Below are 6,535 nucleotides of genomic sequence, written 5' to 3'. Positions count from 1 at the left end.
AATTTGGAATTATTCCGGCTTGTTTTGCCTTTTTTATACATTAATTGAGTTTTTGGGCATTTAATGTGCATAATTCAAATTTGAACTACAAGCGCATGCTCCAGTACACCAAAGTTGTTTGAAAAATCACAGGTGTGTCCTTGGGTGAATTTCTAGGTCCCATGCAAGAGATGGGAGTGAAATTGAAACATCTGGGCGTCGTGGCTCGACCAGAAATATTGAGAAACTTAGTTTTTTAATTCCTGTAATTCCAAAACACACCTGAAAATCATGAAACTTGGCATGGTGTCATGTCATGACACCAACATGTTGCGGTAATATATTTGGCCGAATTGGGACAAGCTTTGGTGTAAGCTTCTTGCAAACCGGAGCTTCCTTCAAGAAGGCTCGTGTTTCCGAGAGGGAACGTGTCACCTCCATATGCGAAACGATATACGTACACTGCTTTTTCCCGCCTTATTTTTTATGCAAAGCCAGATTAGACCAAATAGAAGTAACGTGCTAAATTTTGGAATTATTCCGAGTTCGTTTGACCTTTTTTATATATTAATTTAGTTTCTGGGCATTTAATGTGCATAATTCAAATTTGAACTACAAGCACATGCTCCAGTACACCAAAATTGTTTGAAAAATGACATGTGTGTCCTTGCGTGAATTTCTAGGTCCCATGCAAAGATGGGAATGAAATTCAAACATCTGGGCGTCGTGGCTCGGCCAGAAAGTTTGAGAAACTTAGTTTTTTAATTCCTGTAATTCCAAAACACGCCTGAAAAATATGAAACTTGGCATGGTCTCATGACATGGCACCAACATGCTGTGGTAATTTTTCTGTCCGATTTGCGAAGGCCCACACATTAACAATGAACAAAGTCATTTTGGAACAAGTCTTGTCACATTACAAATCGGAAACACAAGTAGTATTGAAACCATGGGTGTTCGACTTACCAATTACGTGTGGCCACGCGTCCCTTTTTTTATTGGCTAGGAGGTGTCGTGCGGGGTTTATATTTGAGTACAGGAGGTGTGCGATCAGACCCCTGCGCTTGCTCATCGGGAGAAGAGCCCTTTGACAGCTACCCGCCGCGCACCTCCCACCCAACATCTCCATTAATGATGCCCGAGCACCTGTTCTACGGCGTGGCTATGTCTCACTGGACTGAGATTTAAGAGAGAAAAAAGAAAATCTGAAAACAAAGTTTTGCACAGATCTTGATGTAAGATCTGACGGACCTATATAGCATCGACTGCGACTTATAACAAGCATGATGAATATAAGGACGATGACAGTGGATAATAATTGTCTTGCACATTTAGAAACATAATTAAAAAAAGCCACATGCGGCAACGACCGAAATACACGAGGGCAAAAGAAGATGGAAGACAACGATCTCGCTCGCTGATCTCTACTTTCTTGATGCATTGCTGCAGGACGCGGGAACTAGTCTCCCCGGCGAGCGGTGACGAGCTCTTTCTTGTCCTCAAGATGTTTCTTGAGAGCATCGACGGATTCCTCCACTAGCCTTCTGTGCTCGATGGGTAGCTTGTTATTCTCGTCCATAAGTTTCTCGACGATGACGCCGGTCCTCTTCAACAAGGCAGTGGTCTGCTCCTGCTGCTCTGCACTTCCAACGATTTTCCCCTCAGCAGGCCATGCTCGGTCTGGAGCTTCACATTGCTCTCATTTAGTTGCCGGATGATGTCGGTAGACTATTCAAACGAGGCTTGCAGGTCATCCTGCAACCTCACCCACCTGGAGATCTGGTCCATCTGCCTATGGACGAGGGCACGCATGCGCCTGAAAGAGTCCTCGCCTGCCCGCAAGGCATTTTCCCAGGCCGCTGCGACAAGGGAGGACATCTCTGTTGCATTCGCAGCGCGGAGGTACATCTCTTCTGCTTCCGCGGCGCGGCCAAACCAGTCTGCTGCATCGATGGCGCGGCGGGTCCTCCGTGCTACTTCGGCGGCATGGCGGGACCTCTCTACTGCTACGGCCGTGCGACGAGACATGTTGGCTGCTATCGCGGTGAGGCGGGACATCACTCGTGCTCCCGCTTCCAGGCTCGCCTCTCCCTGGTCGCAATCTCTCGACCCAGAACTCATACTGGCCATGGCGGACGCAAGGGAACGATGATGAATGACTTGTTTCTTTTTGACTTTTTGTGGATGAGGAGTTGAGGAGGAATGTGCAGTCATCTTGGAGTAGTAGTATTTATAACCGCATAGTAATACGCTCCTAAGTGGGAAACCATTTAGGTTTTGATCAGTGTGAACAATTTGCAATTTGGAATGTGACGGGACGCATGCTAAAAATTTACTGACGGTTATAAGTGCGGCACTATTCCTGGAAGGCGTAATGTGGGCATGTACGCCTTCTCGGCCATGTAGGTGGCGTTTGCACTGCAATAGGCAATGTTAGCACACATCTTTTAATTAGAATGGATGTGCCCGTATAGCGCACACACGTTGATCTATCTAACTATTTCAGTTTGTTGTGGCTAATCTCAAACAGTTCATCCATGTGAAGTGTATGCCATCAATCGCAGACACTTTGATCCAGCTTACCCGTTTCTGTTCTGTTGCCTAATCGTAAACAGTTAACCCTTCTGAAGCATATGCCCTCAATCACACACACCTTGATCTGGCTGACCGTTTCTTTTGTGTTGCCTAATCACAAACAGTTCATCCGAGTGAACCGTATGTTGTATATCGCACACACCTTCATCTGGCTGCCCATTTCTTTTGTGTTGCCTAATCACAAATAGTTCATCCGAGTGAACCGTATGCTCTATATCGCACACGCCTTCGTCAGGCTGCCTGTTTCTTTTGTTCCGCCTCATCGCAAACAGTTCATTGGACTGAACCGTATGCCCTGGATCGCACATGCAACTAAAATCTGAACCGTGTTTGATGCATCCTCCATCGCAAACGTTTTCACCTTTTTTGACGGTTTTCATATAGCACCGTTTGTGATTATGGCATCGCACACAGTTTCTCGAAGAGTCTCTAATCGTAGTGTCGCGTTAGCAGCATCCTGCAGTAGTGGCTTGAGTATCTAAATTATCATGTCAAAACAAGACTATTGCTTTGAACAACTAAAAGTCCAATTGTCCATGCTATAAAGAAAAATAATATGATATGACATGATAGGCAGCATTCCACATCTAATTTTTTGTTTTTATCACTTACCTACTCGAGGACGAGTAGGAGTTAAACTTGGGGATGCTGATACGTCTCCAATGTATCTATAATTCTTGATTGTTCCATGCTGTTATATTATCAATCTTGGATGTTTTATAATTATTTTACAGTCATTTTATATCATTTTTTGGTACTAACCTATTTGTTGGGTTTCGTAGTAATTTCAAAAAAAAATCCTACGCACACGCAAGATCATGGTGATGCATAGCAACGCGAGGGAGAGTGCTGTCTACGTACCCACACAGACCGACTGCGGAAGCGTTGACACAACGTAGAGGAAGTAGTCGTATGTCTTCGCGATCCAACCGATCAAGCACCGAAACTACGGCACCTCCGAGTTCGAGCACACGTTCAGCTCGATGATGATGCCCGGACTCTGATCCAGCAAAGTGTCGGGGAAGAATTCCGTCAGCACGACGGCGTGGTGACGATCTTGATGCACTACCGCAGCAGGGCTTCGCCTAAACTCCGCTACAGTATTATCGAGGAATATGGTGGCTGGGGGCACCGCACACGGCAAAGGAATAGATCACGTGGATCAACTTGTGTGTTTCTGGGGTGCCTCTGCCTCAGTATATAAAGGAGCCAACGGGCAGGGGGGCGCCGGCCAGGAGGAGGGCGCAGGAGGAGTCCTTCTCCTTCCGGGAGTAGGACTCCCCCCCCAATCCTAGTTGGACTAGGATTCCCCGAGGGGGAAGAGAGAGAAGGGGGGCCGGCCACCTCTCCTAGTCCTAATAGGACTAGGGGGAGGGGGGAGGCGCATGGCCACCTTGGGCTGCCCCTTTCTCCTTTCCACTAAAGCCCATCTAGGCCCATATGGTTCCCGGGGGGTTCCTGTAACCTCCCGGTACTCCGGTAAAATCCCGATTTCACCCGGAACACTTCCGATATCCAAACATAGGCTTCCAATATATCAATCTTTACGTCTCGACCATTTCGAGACTCCTCGTCATGTCCATGATCACATCCGGGACTCCGAACAACCTTCGGTACATCAAAATGCATAAACTCATAATATAACTGTCATCGTAACCTTAAGTGTGCGGACCCTACGGGTTCAAGAACAATGTAGACATGACCGAGACACGTCTCTGGTCAATAACCAATAGCAGGACCTGGATGCCCATATTGGCTCCTACATATTCTACGAAGATCTTTGTCGGTCAGACCGCATAACAACATACGTTGTTCCCTTTGTCATCGGTATGTTACTTGCCCGAGATTCGATCGTCGGTATCCAATACCTAGTTCAATCTCGTTACCGGCAAGTCTCTTTACTCGTTCTGTAATACATCATCTCGCAACTAACTCATTAGTTGCAATGCTTGCAAGGCTTATGTGATATGCATTACCGAGAGGGCCCAGAGATACCTCTCCGACAATCGGAGTGACAAATCCTAATCTCGAAATACGCCAACCCAACATCTACCTTTGGAGACACCTGTAATGCTCCTTTATAATCACCCAGTTACGTTGTGACGTTTGGTAGCACCCAAAGTGTTCCTCCGGCAAACGGGAGTTGCATAATCTCATAGTTATAGGAACATGTATAAGTCATGAAGAAAGCAATAGCAACATACTAAACGATCGGGTGCTAAGCTAATGGAATGGGTCATGTCAATCAGATCATTCAACTAATGATGTGACCTCGTTAATCAAATAACAACTCATTGTTCATGGTTAGGAAACATAACCATCTTTGATTAACGAGCTAGTCAAGTAGAGGCATACTAGTGACACTTTGTTTGTCTATGTATTCACACATGTATTATGTTTCCGGTTAATACAATTCTAGCATGAATAATAAACATTTATCATGATTATAAGGAAATAAATAATAACTTTATTATTGCCTCTAGGGCATATTTCCTTCAGTCTCCCACTTGCACTAGAGTCAATAATCTAGATTACACTGTAATGATTCTAACACCCATGGAGCCTTGGTGCCGATCATGTTTTGTTCGTGGAAGAGGCTTAGTCAACGGGTCTGCAACATTCAGATCCGTATGTATCTTGCAAATCTCTATGTCTCCCACCTGGACTAGATCCCGGATGGAATTGAAGCGTCTCTTGATGTGCTTGGTTCTCTTGTGAAATCTGGATTCCTTTGCCAAGGCAATTGCACCAGTATTGTTACAAAAGATTTTCATTGGACCCGATGCACTAGGTATGACACCTAGATCGGATATGAACTCCTTCATCCAGACTCCTTCGTTCGCTGCTTGTGAAGCAGCTATGTACTCTGCTTCACATGTAGATCCCTCTACGACACTTTGTTTAGAACTGCACCAACTGACAGCTCCACCGTTTAATGTAAACACGTATCCGGTTTGCGATTTAGAATCGTCCGGATCAGTATCAAAGCTTGCATCAACGTAACCTTTTACGATGAGCTCTTTGTCACCTCCATATACGAGAAACATATCCTTAGTCCTTTTCAGGTATTTCAGGATGTTCTTGACCGCTGTCCAGTGATCCACTCCTGGATTACTTTGGTACCTCCCTGCTAGACTTATAGCAAGGCACACATCAGGTCTGGTACACATCATTGCATACATGATAGATCCTATCGCTGATGCATAGGGAACATCTTTCATATTCTCTCTATCTTCTGAAGTGGTCGGGCATTGAGTCTTACTCAATTTCACACCTTGTAACACAGGCAAGAATCCTTTCTTTTCTTGATCCATTTTGAACTTCTTCAAAATTTTGTCAAGGTATGTTGTTTGTGAAAGTCCAATTAAGCGTATTGATCTATCTCTATAGATCTTTATGCCTAATATGTAAGCAGCTTCACCGAGGTCTTTCATTGAAAAACTCTTATTCAAGTATCCCTTTATGCTATCCAGAAATTCTATATCATTTCCAATCAGTAATATGTCATCCACATATAATATCAGAAATGCTACAGAGCTCCCACTCACTTTCTTGTAAATACAGGCTTCTCCGAAAGTCTGTATAAAACCAAATGCTTTGATCACACTATCAAAGCGTTTATTCCAAGTCCGAGAGGCTTGCACCAGTCCATAAATGGATCGCTGGAGCTTCCACACTTTGTTAGCTCCTTTTGGATTGACAAAACCTTCTGGTTGCATCATATACAACTCTTCTTCCAGAAATCCATTCAGGAATGCAGTTTTGACATCCATTTGCCAAATTTCATAATCATAAAATGCGGCAATTGCTAACATGATTCAGACAGATTTAAGCATCGCTACGGGTGAGAAGGTCTCATCGTAGTCAACCCCTTGAACTTGTCGGAAACCTTTTGCGACAAGTCGAGCTTTGTAGACAGTAACATTACCGTCAGCGTCAGTCTTCTTCTTAAAGATCTATT

Source organism: Triticum dicoccoides, chromosome 5A (assembly GCF_002162155.2).
Source record: "Triticum dicoccoides isolate Atlit2015 ecotype Zavitan chromosome 5A, WEW_v2.0, whole genome shotgun sequence".
Classification (NCBI taxonomy): Eukaryota; Viridiplantae; Streptophyta; class Magnoliopsida; order Poales; family Poaceae; genus Triticum; species Triticum dicoccoides.
The sequence above is the reverse complement of the archived record's forward strand: the minus strand, read 5'-3'. Positions refer to the sequence as shown.